This window comes from Aquila chrysaetos, chromosome 13 (assembly GCF_900496995.4).
Source record: "Aquila chrysaetos chrysaetos chromosome 13, bAquChr1.4, whole genome shotgun sequence".
Classification (NCBI taxonomy): domain Eukaryota; kingdom Metazoa; phylum Chordata; class Aves; order Accipitriformes; family Accipitridae; genus Aquila; species Aquila chrysaetos.
The window spans coordinates 32,054,514-32,071,425 of record NC_044016.1 but is presented as its reverse complement, the minus strand read 5'-3'; the positions used below and the strand labels follow the sequence as shown (position 1 = coordinate 32,071,425).

Sequence of the window (16,912 nt, the reverse complement as noted above, 5' to 3'; positions counted from 1 at the left end):
GGGGAAATATTTTTTCCTAGAAGTTTCCTAACCACGCAGAGACGCTGCTTACCTGAAATACTGTCCGAACTAACAGAACATTGCTATTGGAGCTGGGCAGGAAATATTTTTCCTATCCTATGAAAAGACACCTTCCTTTTGTATCCCTCTTGAGAAAATCATGCTTTGTTAGTCTTACTCAAGGAAAGGAAAGCAAAACAAAACAACAAAACACCCCAGCAATTAAGAAACCACCTGTGCTTCCCACCATAGCTAGTAGACAAGCGATTGTGCACTTCCTTGGAGTAGCGGAGAATCAGGTTCAAATTCAGGAGGTCCCCAAATCAGAGAGACTTTAGTCTTGCTCTTTCTACACCCCTGAAAATCACATGGGTCTCTAGGCTGTTGATACACTTCAATGTTTTTCAGGGGTTTTGGACAACCTGAAATACCCTGCAGGATGGCAACCCGCCTGGAACCTGACGCACACCATTGAGTTGGGATGTAGAAGTTCACAGAGAACCTCTTGTGAGTAACTCGGAGCCATGGAAACTGCCAAAACAAAAACCAAAGAGCCTTCTGTGGTGCTGACAAGACAATTCCAGATTGCTTGTAAACCATGTCCTGGGTAACAAAGTGTGAGAGATCACCAGATTTATGCAAAATACCTTGCATCTCATGAGGAAATAACTTATCATAGACAGGCAAGAAAGTGCCCCAGCCTGTTATTCCCACTGTATTTCAGTCCAAACGTATTCATCTTGCTTATGAAACTCGAGAGGGAGTTTCACACCACACAAATTCAGAGATTCTTCCAGCTCACGCCTGGCTTTGTAAATTGAAATAAGTGAACTCCGCAGGCAGGATGAAACCAGTTTGGCAGCTTTGCATAGGGAAACGGCTGTATTGATAGGCAGGAGATTTTGAAACAGCAGAGGCAGACACCCAAGCTGTACAGCTACTATTATAACCAAGGTGTTTTGGAAAGACTTCTGAAACTGCTGATCTAGAAGAAGAGTGCTGGAAATTACTTGTCACATTACTTTGTAGTTGTACAGGAAATCTGATAAGGCAGAACTTCCCTATATGCTTCCCCCCCACACCCCCCTTTACTCACACGAGGGGAATGCTAAGAATATCCTGGAGAAAGGAATTCTGTAGGTGGTCCCATATAGCGCTCGAGTAATTGCTGCTTTTGCCTTAGACCTTTGCCTTATATCTCGAAGACTAGCACTGAGGACAATGTTGCATATTTCAAAGCATATAATGCTCCAGTACAAAGAGGTTAATATCTACAGGCAGATAAAGAAATGCCTTAGTGTCATGGATAGCCAGATCCCAAGAACAGATTGAAGTTCTTGGTTTAAGAAAGAAAAATAAATAAAATAAATAAATAAAAATCTATTCTAAGTGTCTTTAACCAGCCTGTGAAGCATAAAGGCCTTTTACACAGAAGTTGTCATACAGGCAATTATAAGAGGTAATAGATTTGACCTACAGATCAGAAACAATAGATTCATTTGTCCTGATCTAGATTGAATCAGATTAGTGCCAGCATACCACAGCAGGAACTCAAACTACAGGCCATCCTTTCCATCACAAAACTGAAATAAACTTGCACATGCACACATGGAAAGGTTCTTTTGGACAACTTGCATAGAGCCAACTAAGACTGCATCAGAAATTAAACCAAATATTAGTTCATGCGTATGTTTGTTAATGAATGCATAAATCAAGTTGTCTCAGATATCTATTATCTCTACTTTAAAAAAAAAGTGACATTGTATGATTTTTGGCGGGGGGAATATCTAGTCACAGACCTTATTTTTGACTTGCAATGCTAATGTGACTATAGAGTAGTCAAAGGCAGTTCCAGGTAAAACTAGAATAATTCTTGATAAAATCTGCAAAATCCTAATTTGCATATGCTCAGCTGAGAAAAAACATTTTCAAATGGGCAAGTTGAAGGTTGTTTTTTCTGCCATCATGAAAGCGGTTAGAAAAACAGATTGTATTTTTATTATCTGTTCACGGGGCCATTTACTACAGCTCATTAAAATGTGAAAGCCCGCGATGGCATGACTGAGCCTTGACTTCTTTCCCTGTGCCAATTCATGCTACGTGGAAAGTCTTTGTGCCCATTTCAAACTGGGGAGAAAGAAAAATATCCATGGGTTTAATAAATTAAAAAAAAAAAATCATTGACCCATGGACTTAGAGTGAAAGTTTCCAGAGGTTCTAAAACCTGACAAATTCAATTATGTTAAAGTCACAGACACTCAACTTCCCTGAAAAACTAACATCTTAAACAGAATACCTAGAAGATAATCTGGTTTTAAAAGCCCAGGTCAGGTACCTCTCCAATCAGCCTTCCTGTTCACCATTTGCATGGCTGTGGCAGCCTGAAGCCAGAAAGTTTGGTACATGAGCCCCTTGACACTCAGGCTTCATCATTAAATGCTCATCAGTTGCCCATCATCGTTGCTGGAAACCTGGAGAGCCAACACCCCTCCCTGCCCAGCCCAACCTATCATGCCTGTAGCACAAGTTTCCTTGTGGTTTTTATTTTTGAGATTGGTCTATCTTCCCCCCCCCCCCCCCCCCCCCCTTACCCCTTCTCCCGGTAGGCTAATTCCTTTGTTCAAGGCTTGTAGAACATGGTCTCTTTAAAGGCTGCGGCAGATGGCAAAGATGCACTATGGGAATGACAGCAAAGACAACGGGATGCACACGAGATCAACACGAAGGAGCACTGAATAGCAGCGATACTGAACCGTGGCATCATTTGTCACTGTAGAAGGCAAGACATAACCTTATCTCAAGGGTTTAATTGTTTGAAATCCCACCAGGTCCTTCCAACCATTGCCCTGCAGTTTTGGCTGTCGACCCATCCTGTTCCCTGTCCTTCAGCCTGGCTAGTTTGGTGTCAGGGAGAGGGAGGCACTTTATTGCTCATGTAGCTCTTTATACAGTGAAACGAGCAGCCTCACACAGCACTAAGAACCAAGGAAGTGAGTGCTCTTAAAACTAGGAAAAAAATGGCAGAAAGCAAAATTGTCTACATAAAGCGACAGGGTAAAAATCAGGGGCAAAGCAGGAACGAGGAGTTACCCAGGCCCTCAAGCACTACTAATTCCTCTGGACGATGCTTACCCCCACTTACAGAAAGACTGAACAAAAGCAGTTTTCCTTTGAATGCCAATCAGCTCCTTTACCAGATACTCTCAAATCTAACTTTATCCCCTGATTGCTGCAATTTTCCCCACATTAAAGCGATTCTCTGAAGTAACTCTGATTTATTCACAATACTGCTATTTAGCAGCCAGAGCATCAGAGCAATACAGTTATGTTTTGATTTCAATTCAATTACCAACAGAGTAGAAGCCACAGCACAAAGCCAAGATACGCACAGCACAGCTGCGGCAGCGGTCACACACCAGCAGCTCGATGCCTCCTCTTCCCCAAATTAAAGCCTTTCTGGAAATATCCTTCTGCCGCACGGCCCTGGGCCAACCCGTGGGGGCTCACATGATTTACGTGGGCAGACCCCCAGGTATGAGGGAACAATTTCACTTTCTGAGAAATGGATTGAGACCCCCTCCATGCCAACAGGGACAAAGCTGGTTTCTGGAAGAAGCACCAGCTGGAGAGTCCTTAAGAACCAGGGTTTGAGGAAAGGGAAATACCGTGTCCCACGAGGACACAGGCTCTTCACATGAAACAGATCTAAAAGCTGAGATTAAAAAACAGATCAAAAGGAGCAGTTCTCTTTTCAGAGGAGAAAGAAGTCACCTCAGGCCAAAGCAAGAACAGCTCTTCCCACAGATGCATTTCAGCATGGCTGGGACCAGCCCCTCCTAGCAAAGGCGATGGGTGCTCAGACCTCAGCAGGGTCAAGAAAAGCCTGACCATGAAAGATGACTCTCAGATTTAACTCTACTGCCAACTTCAAATATCAGAGCATCAGAGCTTCAACATGCAAAGATACAATTAACTCCTCTGAAAACAACACTTTTGAAAGGACCCTGCCAATCAGACAGCTAAAGGGATGCTCAGATGTAATCAAAAAGGAGACACACTTTCAGCAGTCAGCTCCTACCATGTTCTTTTCTGCTAATTATAGCCAAGCTGCCGCATGAGGGCTTAGCAGGTAGAAATCAACACTCACCAGTAATTTTTAGCAGAGGTCTATGAAGCTCACTCCAGAAAATTGCTTCTGTTGCTCTCAGCAACTACAGCAGACACAGCTTCACCATCAGCCACCCAAAGGCAATGAGAACCCACCCCACTGCTCAGCAGGACTGACCTCCTGACTCTGGGCTTTGTGGCCAAAGGACCCTTGCAGAGGCACCTCATCATTAGCTACAGCTGTTGAGCACTCATCACCAATGGAGGCTCCAGTGCTGGCAAGTCATGAGATTAATTACAGCTTTGGCTACCACACCGGCAAATTAAATTACCTCCTTCAGGTGGCCTGAATGAGCAGAAATGCCCCCACCCCCTATGCACAGGGAATTAAAAAAAAAAACAAAAAAAACCAACCAACAAAACCCCCCAAAAACATTCTAGAAAGAGGACAACAGTAGCAGCCCAGGTTAGTAGCTCAGTTTATCACTCTACCAAAAGTCTTGGTGCTTGTCTTAATCCCATTTTTTTTTTTATGCCTCTGACTAACCAAGGATTCAATTCTGCATGTTCTAGATACTGCTTTTTACCTAGAGCTGAAGGAGCTCGCTGTTTTGGGAAGGTCTGTATTTTACCTGGAGGGATGAGCTGCTTTTAAGTAGAGTCTGCTAATGCGAGAAAGCTGTAGCAGCGAGGACTTCGCCACCGCTCCTTGGGGAAGTGGCTGCATTGCCTTACAGCCTCCCTGGAAGCTGTGTCAGCTCTCATGGCTGTCCCAGAGCAGCTTCTGCGTGCTGGGGGGCTGCGGTGAGCTCCAGAGAGTAATCCCCTCGCTCCTCCTTTGCTCCCCTTTCCCCAGGAAAGGCCTTTTTACTGTAACGCTGAAGACTGCAGCCCTAGCTGGGGTGATATCTCAGGTTTTGTCACCCTCAATTCAAAAGTAACACTGTTGAAATTAAAGCATCCTGCTCTGCCACCTCTTGCAGAAAAAAACGAGGCCAAAGCCATTAATTAATTTCTGTTCTGGGTCCCCAGGAGTTCTCAGGAGTTCAGCATTCTGCTCTCAGGGGCCATCCCCAGCCAGCTCCCTGCTGGTTTCCAGCTTCTGATTTACAGGAGCAGTTGAAATCTTAAAGATTAAACACAATTGTTTTATTTTACATCTAGGTTTCCCTGTGCCTTATGTTCCGTGTAACAGAATGCAGTGATTTTTAATGGGTTAAAGGGTGTTTTCTCAGCGCAGAACTTTATAAACCAGTTGATTAAAGTAAATTCAACGACAGAGCCACAGAAATCCCCCTTACTAAATTTTTGGAGTTCTGAATTGCCATCTGGGGGAGCTGCCCGGCTGCGGGGGAGGCCAAGGGATCAAATTCAGATTGGAGGCTTCACTTGGGAAGACTAAAGTTAGGTGAGAGGAATCCCAACCAAGACGCTGCAACAGCTGCTGGGAGTATTTGTGGAGCAGCCACTGAATGAAATGCAACACGAGATTTTTAACGGGGTACACTGCTGGTTTTAGAAATTAAGCTTTCTAGCCCTGTTCCTGTTTTGGAATTCTTTTAACTGTGGGAGATGCGGGATGTACTTCGGTTCATCACCTCCAAAGAGAATAGGTGCCTAAATCCCAGTGATTTCAGCTGAGATCTCCCAACTATGGGCCTTTGTAACCCATTTAGTTTCCCTCTCTAGTGACCCATTTGTCTGTACACATAACTAAACGTGAGATTTAAATCTTTACCTAAGGAACAAATTGGTAGACCCCATGATTTTTTCCAAGCAGGATTCACTGACATTTGGGGGAAAAAAAAAAAAAATCCTCTCGTATGAGGTGTGGATCTGCTTGCTGATGGAAGGAGATGTTGCTCCTTGCATTGTCACCCCAGGCTGACCGGACCGGTCCAGGCGGTGGGAGGTAGCAGTGGGTGGGTGCTGGGCAGCCCTCCCCCAGCACCCTGCAGTTAACCTGGCTGTGGCCCGCTCTACTGGGTCCTTTTTGTCGGCTGACACTGCCAGACATAGTGTAAACTTTGTAGATTTTTTTTGCTATCGTATCCTTTTCCATCCAGCCATACTTACCACTATTGCTGGATAGCAGCCATAAGTAAAAGAACAGATTGTGTTATCTGTGAGCTCTGAAATTAGCTACCGGTAGCAGTCATCCTACATGTCCTGTAACTGCATTGATATCTAACCGGTTTGTATTCAGAATTATTTTTTTTCTGTTTTATTCCCCCTTGTGCATGCAGCCAAACGGGGCAATAGTAGATAATTGACCAAAGAGTTTTCTGCAGACTGTTTCTGTGTTCAGTGAAAATGGACTGTGCGCAGCCCCTAAATACTAGATCGGTTGCTGACACTGCTATATTCATATTTGGGATGTACCTAGGCTATCGTGTCTACATTTGTTTATTCTGAACACTGTAATGTTCACACGTGAGCCATCCTAGAAAGAATTGTCATTTCCTAGACAGCATTTCTTGTAAGCATTAATATGACAGTCTACTTCTACACTTGATACCACCTGAGATAGGGTGAAGGGGTTTTTTAATTATTATTTAGAAATTAGGAACAGGAAAAAAAGATCATTTAAACCATGCTTGAAAGCTTCTTAACTTAACCTTTCCTAGGCAGTTATTTTGGTTGAATTTTCTTATTTTAAGTGGCAGGAGGAAAAAAAAAAACAAAAACAAGAAAGAAAGATTAGGCATGTCACATTTATGACAGTAGGTTAAGAGAGATCCTGGGCCGATCATTTAACTTGCAAAATCAGACAATGTTGAGCCGTGAAGTAAAAAAATTTCTCAAAAATGGTAATTCCCGGAAATGTTACATTTATTCATTGCTGGCAGGGAACCAATGAATGGGGGGTAGGAAGCAGTGGTTACACAGTAACTTACCTTAGTAGACTGTCAAGTGTTCACCATATATTTGGGTAAACCAGCTGTCTATCAGGCATGGCATCATACAATTGCTGGATGTAGCTCTGCACAGATGGCTGCAGCATTCTGCTTATGACGTAACATAACATAACGAAACATAACATAATATAATACAACATAACATCTTTATGCATTACCTGCATTACACCAGACTGAGCATGGCATGGTGGCAGCCCTCATTTCCCAGCGCTTCCTACCAGGAGATGATGTGGGCACAGGATGGCAGAATCTCAGAGTCAGCTTCAAATGTGAACAGTAAAACAACAGCTACGGAAAGAGACGCTGTGTTGTAAACCATGACAAGTTGCACTCAGAAAGGAGCCCAGCTGGAGTTCAAGTAAGACATGACTGTGGATTTGAAAAGACCTTTTTGCTGGAAAACAGCTTGATCTTGCCTGAAAACACATACCAGACTGCAGAAATTTCTATAAGCAAAAGGAGGAATCTGGCTGTGAGCGAAGTGATTAAACAACAGCTTTAAGGTTCGGTGACAAATGTCTCAGCGGCATCTGAAGACATTTGAGGGGCCTGATACTCCCTGTTTTACAGAGTGCCAAGGAGAAGAGAAATGCCTTCAGAAAAGCAATGGAAATCCAGAGCAAAACTGGGGACAAATGGTTACGCTCTTGCTCACTCTCAGTCACCGCCTTTGCTTCCAAGGGAAGGTCCCTATTTTAAGCTCCTTGAAGTGGTCTAACAGCTAAGCAGCTTGCTGCGTGCCAGAGCACGCTGGAGTCTGTGGTGCCAGGCACAGCAGCAAAACTTGGGCTTGGAGGCCCAGCTGAACCCTCTCGAGCCACCAAACGCGTTGTCTTTGGGCTCCTTTTGTTAATTTTTGAGGATTCTGTGAGTTCTGTGAAAGTTTTCTGGCCTTCAGCTGCTGAATCAGGGAGCAGTGGTAGGAGCACAAAGGTAGGCAATGGAATGGGGAGGAAAGAAATGATTTATTTCCCTCTAAAATAAAGAATTGGCTGACGTTGGCTAAACTGAAAACGCACACGCATGCACTCACATATAGTTGTCACTGGCATAAGACAAAATATAGGAATAACTATCCCAAAGTAGTTTAGCTTTTGTAAGTAGCTAAATTAAGGGAGTTGGACTAGGACTTGATTTTAAAGTGGATACTAGGCAGGCATGATATAATACTATTTTTGGATAGTTAAGCAGTGCTAAAATCTTTCTAAGCCATGAATTCCTCCAAAAATGTCTTGCCCTGCTTGGGCACAAACATTGTGAGGCTGGATTCTCCCGATGCATCTCTCCAGTTAAGGGCGGCATTTGGGGTCTGAGAGTCTGGCAGAGCCTTTCCACTTGCAGGGAGAACTTCAACTAACAGGCTAAACCACCTCCCTCTGGGCATCACAACTCAGTAAGGGCTCAGTCGACATAAGAGCCTGTAGGGTCCAAGGTTGGCGGGTGTGATTTAGGACACGCCTTATATTGTTCTGGGGGATGAGAATTAGAAAAACTGGTTCCCTAATCTCCATCCTGAAAGGCCAGTGGAGGGGCTGTGAGTCACTGCGGTGATGGGAAGCGTTGCTGACATTGGCTTCTCAGGACAGAGGAGACCTGTCCTCTCCAGGACGACTAGTGTCATGGACTCAGCAGGAGGAAAAGGAGATTTCTGTCTGTCCCTCACAAGCCTCAGCTGCTGGGGCAGGCAGGGCACTGCTCATCTCTCACTTTGGTTTTCAATAGAGCAGAGCTGATGGTGGTGGCGAGATGGAAGGCTGGGCTTGGGCTGCCCGCCGTGCCCAAGATAGACCACATTTGGGATGAGGTACCTGTGAGGCTTCTTTTTCCCTGTGGCTTTGACAGAAGGGGAGTATCAAGGACTGGCCATTGCTGTAAACCCCTCTTATAAGCAGCGTTGAATGCTCTTCTTTGCTATTTTTAGTGCTGCCACTTGTTCAGATGTGTTTACAATGTAAGCTCCCCAGTCCAGGCTCTTCCCTGTTGCCCTCTGGATGGAGCTTGGCCCCGCGGGTTTCCGTTTCGGGCTGCAGCCGCAGGCACTGCAGTGATGCAGACTGTAACACCTGTAAGACTCGCCGGTGTGAGGAGCATCTGCCCGTTTGCACAACACGCCTTTGTACCTGGATGATGTTAAATCAAATCCTCAATACACTCAAAGGGTGACTCGGATATCCCTGTTTATAGTTGCTTAATTGTTTTGCATGGCGTAGAACAGCAACTGCAACAAGCACAAACAAGCAAACCATGACAAGGGATGCTTCCTACCAGCTCCAGGCAGCATCTACAATCATTCCACAGTATGCATTTGTTTTGGAGGGGAAATGAAGCATCTAGGTCAGGGTAAGCTTTTAATAGGCAGGACTAGCGCAGGAAAGCCTTGTAATACGCTGCTAGTGACATGCTAGGCAGAAATGACAGTAAGCTTATGGAAATATATGGAAATTTGACATCCCGCCTCTCCGTCCCCCTCCCCTCCCCACCCTCCAGTATGTATGACTTTGAATCTGCTTTGGAGAGCCCCTGTTGCACAGGGGCTGTCCATCCATCTGGCAAGGTTACAAACACATTTCAGCGCTGTCTACAACGTGCCTGATGTAACCTCCTTTCTATATAGCCTCTGCTCTCCTCGCAATCTTTGTTTGAGGTGGAGGAATGAAGCCCTGCAAAACACAACCAATGAACCGTGAAGAATGGCAGGGCCCAAACTGCCAGATCCCAAGAGGGGAGAATGGCGGGGGGGGGGCACAAAAGGAAGAAAGGGGAAAGGAGGTGGAAGAAAGAGCTAAAAAAATACAAAGAAGATCTTACAAAGGAGGGGTGGGGGAGAGAGGATAAGGAGAGTGCCAGCAGAGATGCACTGTGCCCTCCCTACGGGGGTTTAACACTCGGTTATTACTTGCTTTGCAGCTACGTTACATCTGTCAAAATCTCAGATTCTGCCTGTCGAGGTATTTACATTATGCTCACTCATGACAGTAGCGAGCCTGTTGCCAGCTTCCCCTCTCCTCTCCGAGGCTGCTAAGGAGGGAGAAAGCCTTTCTTTATTTGTCAATTGTGATTTTTTTTCTACTGGGAGACTTTCCCTAGCCAGGTCACAGAGTGGGCCCCCGCTATAGAAACTGGGCACAACACTACATTGCAACATTGCAGGTGTTGGTGGTTGTTATGGCAGTTGGGACGAGATGTTGAAGTTCCCATGTTAATCAAGAATTGCATTTACTTATTTAGCTAAGAGCTACAGTGTTAATTTAGTTGTTCAGTAATTTATTTTGGTTTCTTTATGGCACTGAGGCAAACTATTCTGTACATATTAATCAGAAGTTCTATGGCCCATGACTTTAGGGCATTTTATTAGAAATTAGCTAAGAAAAAAATGGGAACAGTCAAATCTCTCTCTGATATGACTCCGCGGAACAGCTGTTTATATTTTGAGAGCCAGTGCACTGAATACAGAATATGTGAGTCAGAAACATTTAAGGTTGAAACAGACTCTTGGTTTTGTTTCTCTAAGAAAGAAATTTAAATTGTCCTGATTGATTGATAATTTATGGAGCAAGCCTAGGTCTTTCTAGCCTGATGCATTTGAATGAGAGCATAAACAGGGGAAGTTTTCTTGAAGAATCTGCAGAGGGAAAATTTACCCTCAGGAAACACAGAGCTTCCCTGGCAATTCCTTGAGGGGCAGTGGAACACTGGGACACTGACCACGGCCTGATGTCCAGAACGCCAGCTTCTGCTCCTGGCTGCAACTTGTAGGTGCTGTTCAAATGCAAGTGCCTGTCTAGGCAGTCATACGTCTGTAGCAGGGGAACCAAATGTGTTAGCAGCTAATACAGGAGCATCTTTCCATTTTTCCATCTCATTTTTTTTCAAGAGCAAGTCACACTCTGACTCAGCCTCACTAAAAATATGCCCTTCAAAAATAAAATATTCCCCTGTGCCCCAGCTTCAGAGACGGTGGCGCTTCCTGACACAAGACCTCACATGGGCGACCAGCAGCTTTCCACCGACTTTTAAAAAAAGAAATTCATTTCTTTGACCTTCACTATTCATATGTCGCACTGCTCATACTAAAAGTGGAGCACCTAAAAAGGCAGGGAGAAGGGCTGTATGGCTGTTGCTTTTGCTTTTCTTTAGAGCTTCGAAGGCAGTTTAAAAAAAAAGGCATGGGCTGCAAAACTCCCAGCCAGGTCTGCACCCTTTAGAAAACTGAGAGTTCAGCTGGAGCCAGTGCAGCAACCTCCCTCAGTAGGAGCTCAGGATCTGGCCCCAGGCCTCTACATTTCAAAGGGGGCTAATATGGAAACATTCATCACCAGTTTTGCAGGGTTTTTTTCCCTTTCTTTCTAACTGGAATCAAAGCTGAGTTTTGCTTATTCTCTGCTGAAGCACACAGGTTACTGCAAAGTCAAAATCTGCTTACATAACCGTAGAGGAAGATCATGTAGCTGCTTGCAGTCTTTCATATCTATTAAACTTAATCCAGTTTGCCAGGAAACAAATAAAAGACGGGATCACTGGTGTGCTGTATTACTCCACTTAAAGGCCTTTTAACAATTTGCTATTGTTTGAAAAAATTGCATGGCATCTGTATTAGTCACACTCTTTGTCCCAGGAACATAGCCTTAATTACTGTTACTAGGTTTGCGTGCCTAATGTGTTTGGTCCCACCTATTTTGCTTGTGAACCTGTTATTTTCAATCATTGCCTTAAAAACAAGTACTTCATTATTACAACTGTGTTGCTTCTTCACTAAATGCCATAATATTTATTTTCCTCTAGGTTGGAAGGATGAGCAGAGTGTTTCGATTGCTTTGTTTGCCATGGTAGCATCCCTGGTTTTCCCTGTTATTCGCAAACTATAAATATAAATGGTTCAAAATAAAAAAAATTAAAAGCGGTGCTGGATCATTCTCATTTTATGACTGGCTGAAACTGAAACGCTCACTCTTGGAATGGGAGCTCAGGAGGGAACAGGGTGGCAAATGCCCAACTGCAGCAGCTACGTGCTCCAGTGAGGAGCTCAGAAATAACCCCAGTCACCTACAAATCTGGGGGCTTCTCATACATGCCTCACCACACTCCCCCTTGGCTCCTGGGAAGCTGCTTGATGTAGAGGTGGCACTGTGATTCTTGCTGCGGGATGTACAGTGAGAGACCAGTTTTCTCTCCCTGTCTGTACCGTACCATAGTCACGACAACCGGCTGCTTTACCTTACTGCTGGGCTTCGTTTTATTTACTTTCTGGTTGTAATATTGTCACTTTAGTATGTGGCCTCAGCGCACAGGGCAATTTTTTCCCCTGACTTGACTTTTTTGTAATGGGTTTTCAGCTTTTGTTGACTTTGCCTATAATGAGTATTTTGAAACACATTCATGCTGCTGCCACATTGGCTGGGTCTTCACTTTTCCTTTTTGTGCACTTAATAGGAATCGTGTACATAGATGCCACAAAATCTAGTTAGCTGGCCATCCCATGCTGTACAGAGAAAAAAATGGCTGGAGAAGATCACAAATTCTCTGACCCAACTACTTTTTAAAAAAAAATTATCCTGATTTACAGTGTTCCAACTAGAATTTGTTACCTTAGTTGCATAGCTGAGGTTTCCCACCTACCAGTCGCTTGCTTTCTCCCTGCTGTGAGGCAGATACAGCTTTCTGAAGAAATTCCATGTCTAATGCCAAACGCCAAAGGTCACAGGAGAAAAGGATCTGGAGAGAAACGTTTGCTTTTCCGTAAGATGATGCTTTGGATTGGGTTTTGCTTTGTCCCCAAAGATGTCAGCTTTGGACTTCATTTTCCATCAGCATTCTTTGCAGCTTAAAGCCTGTTAGAGTGTCATTAATAAGAAGAATTTCTTTAGGAGGTTAGATTATTTAACATGGAATTCAGCAATACTGGTGCTTTTAACCTCATTCCATCCTAAAGGTGATAAATGCCTAATTGTGGTCAACAGAGGCGTTGTTTGTCTGAAGTCTCACTATTTTCAAGAGTCCTGCTGAGTGAGGCTGAATATATTCTGCTTTTGTCCTAGTCAGGTGCTGAAAATTTCCCAAATGCCAGTCATTACAGGGAAAAGCAGCACTGAAAAGCGTTATTAAGGTTGCGAAATTATATGCTCAAAAATTAGGTAATTGGGAATGCATCATGTCTGAAATCACCTTGCCCACATCTCTTTTCTTATCGCACAGCCTATTGCAGTGACTATACCTGGTGGATTGTGCTCCCTTGATGGGCAGATATTCAATATTTTCTGTTTCAAATACAGCCTTCTGCAAATGAAACCTACTTTTCTGCACACTATGCAAACCCTTCTCAGAAAGCTGGGTGTTTCCTCATCTGGCTGTCTTCCAGTTGAGCATTACAATCTTTGAATCCATCTCAAATGTTGGTCCAACAATTCCCAAGGTGCTTTTCTCAGTGCAGCCTTCCTGGCGAGCCCCATAACACCCCTATTCCTTCGTACGGTGGCTGAGACAGCGTGCCAGCCTCTGCTGCAGTGTAGAAAGGATGAGGTCAAAAGGTAGCATTGATTTCAGCACCTTGTTTGAAGCAAATAGGGTGTGATGATTTGGGCGTATTTGGCAGTTTAGAGCACGAAACACACTCACTAACATTGTCCATTGTCAGCCTCCGCAGCTGGGAGAGCTCCAGCATCCCAAGTCAGGCACCAAAAAATAGAAAAAGAAACACAGTATCAGTGATCACCAATGCCAAATTTGGTTTAAGTGGCATGTCAAGCGTGACATAGGATCTCTTTGATGATTGTAAGGACAAAATTGGATTTTTCAGGGCAGTGATCAGTTGCTTCAACCTTGGGATAAGCTTTTAATTTCCTGTACTTCAACACCCAATTCACCCTGTACGCACCGATTTCTGCAGCAGATGAGGCTTCTTCCTCTTCCCCAGTCTTGCCCCCTCCATCAAATCCACTTTCCCTCCCATTCCATCCTATCCCAGTTTCTGCTCCCTGGGCTTCTCCTTGTGCCAGTGCCTTTGCCCAGGCTGCTGCCTTTCCTCAGTCCCAGTCTCCCCTCTCCCCAGGTCCTGCCAAGCCTCCCTCCTTCCCGCTGCCCCCTCCTCATCTGTGGGGCCATCCCTCCCCTCCCCAGCTCTGCTCCGGTTCCCCTCGCCGGCCCCGTCTTTGCTCGGTGCCAGCTCTCCCTTCCTCCTCCTCCCCACCCCAGCTTGCCCACTCCATCTCCCAGCTCCGCACCTCAGAGGGGGTCCCGAGGGGGTCAGGGGCAGCGGCCAACATCACCCCAGCCACTTCTCCTGGTAAAGGCGGTGTGGGACGAGCCTGTCCACGGCACGCTGGGGTGGGATGACACCCTTCGCTTAGCACGGACCGCTGGCTTCGTCACCTGAAGTATCGCAGTGGGCCCAGGGCAGGACAGAGGTAGCTCCCCACTGCTGTTAGCACCTTCATAGTCAAACTAAACTAGCTAACTGAAATGGTTACACATACAGAAATACCAGCTGTTTCCTGCCATACACTGTGAGAACACAAAGGCTACTTCGACAAGGGTAAAAGTTGCCCGTGGAAAATGCATTGCGAACTGAGAACCTATCGGAAGTGCAAGGGAAGGTGCAAGTATGTAAACTAAAACACATGTTCATTTTTAAGCTGTGGCCATTTGTTGCTTTTTTCCTTCTAGTTATTCTCCTAGTCAAAGGTATTTTATCAATGATAAAAGAGCAGAGAGCAGAAAAAATATGTAAGGTGATAAAAACAACAACATACAGGACTTAGTATTTTCAATTACTTGAAAAATCTGCTCAGAATTATGAACTACAAATAAACACGTCTCTGTGAATAAAGACCGCTTTTGTCCCTCAGCAAAATGTCCTTTCATCTCCCTACAGTTTGTACTGCGAGTTATGGCTGCACTTTCCTTTAACTACATTTGGTGTTTGTTTTTTCTTTTTCTGCCTTTGCCTCAGAATCATTCCCTGATGCTTGCATGCTTTTCCCCCTGCTATTCTCACTGTAAATACTTTTTCCTCCTATTAAAATAGAAAAAAACCCTCTGTCAAACAATTAATCACCCCATAGCAAAAAAAACCCCCATAAGCAGAAGACTTTGCAAGAGTTGCCAGTTTTGAAAGAGTCCCCATAAATAGCCAAGAAGAAGAAGTGAGAAAGGTAATGAAATTACCACAAGCGCATGGAAAAAAAGGAGAAGGAAGTTGGTACAAGAGTGTATATGTTGAGGGAGCAGTCCATGAGGATTTTCACTGACTTTTCCAATTTCACCTTAACAATTTCATGAAGCACGAGTTAAGCAATATTAGCTCCACATGCTCTTAAAACTTATTTGTGCTTCACCAGGCAAGCACTCCTCCTCTTAATAAAGCAAAGACTTCAGAGTACAGAGCTCCCTGCAAGACTCTCTTCCTGGTGAGTACCAGCCTTCCTTCTGATGGTCAAAATTCAGTGATGCTTCTACTGAAGCCTGGCTTGTGCTAAGAAAGAAGGCATGAACCGAGATATTGTAAAGGCAGGCACTTACTCTCTTCTGATGAAGGAGTTATCTACAAGAAAGGTCATTAATCAACTGATGGGAAATTGTAAGGAGTTAAGCCACTACAACTGTTTACTTCATGACCAATAATCAGTGCCCTGAGTCATTAGAAATCCTGTTGAAACACTTTGAATATGCAAAGCATGCACTGAGTAACTGATACAGGGCTAGACCAGAACCTGATGTGCCCTCTGAAAGAAGCTGCATCTGGCCTAGGAGGCTGGGAAATGACCAGAGATGAAGACACCTACATCACTTCTTGGGTACCGCTCCAATGGTTACACCTGATCAGGGATAGAACAAAGCTCGTCAAGTCCTGGTGCTCCTTTCCCAACACAGGACTGGGGCAGTATCAGTAACAACACGACCACCACTGCCTTTGCGACTCTGAAGTCGTACCGCTTGTTCACAGGAGCACAGTGTGAGCAGTAACCTGCCCTCATCCCTTTGGTCTGTAACACCAAAGGCAGGTGGGTCTTTAGATATTTGTGAAGATTAGAGCTGCAGTGCTACAAACTGGTCTGTCACAGGTGCATTCGGGATAGTGAAAGCAAGTCAGTTAATGGTACAAAGTCAATAAGCACAAGTTAAAGTGCATTAAACTCCTATGTAGATGCCTTCATCTGGGAATAAAGTCATCCTCTAAAGAGGATTATGCTGCAGTGAAAATGTAATACACATCTGAATGAGTCTACTCACCTGAGGATTCAACATACTCTACACCCCGTTATTTAGGTACATTAACATCACGCATTGAGTTGAATCACTTTGTAGTCATTGACTGTGTCCCATGTTTACATGGTCATGGTGTGCTCCATGCGTGTACCTGTGTGCTCTGTCCCTTCCTCCACTTCTGTCTCTTTTGAAGGGAGATCTTCAGAGTCAATGCCAGAACCCTCTTTTACCATGTGTGCCTACCACTGACTCTGTGTAGCCCCATGACACTACAGAAGTACAGCCAATACATGTGGTGACCCTATTTCGTATTAGTAATTTCAGGAAACAGGTCAGAAAGTGTCCCATATGGTATCCAGCACACATTTTGTATATAGCACTTCCAAGCATAAGGAGTTAAGGCCAAGTTTGGTGCGTGTGAGATGGCACAAGTGCTGCAAAATGGCAGGCAGAGCACAAACACCCATCCACACTAGCTCCAAAACCAGAAGTCCTATCGTCTATCATTACGCTATCACTATTGCTATAGCTGATTAGTTCTGCTGACAGGCAGACTAATTACTTTAGGTGCAGCCCTGGTATCTTCCAGCTATACATCCTTAGGGAATCAAGCTAACCTTTGTTATTGCTAATAACCTGCAGCCTGTACCATAAGGTGGCCCAAGACCAGTCGATGGTAGCCTGGG

General features: G+C 44.6%; 1 protein-coding gene across 1 annotated transcript in view; it reads left to right on the top strand.

Annotated features, from left to right (window-relative positions):
• DISC1 (DISC1 scaffold protein) overlaps positions 1-11,847 on the top strand; it is a 238,696-nt gene extending 226,849 nt beyond the window's left edge. The window contains exon 15 of the mRNA XM_041128466.1: positions 11,808-11,847. The gene's annotated coding sequence lies outside the window, so the exon portion shown is untranslated. The remainder of the gene's footprint in view (positions 1-11,807) is intronic.
• The last annotated feature ends 5,065 nt before the right edge of the window (positions 11,848-16,912 follow it).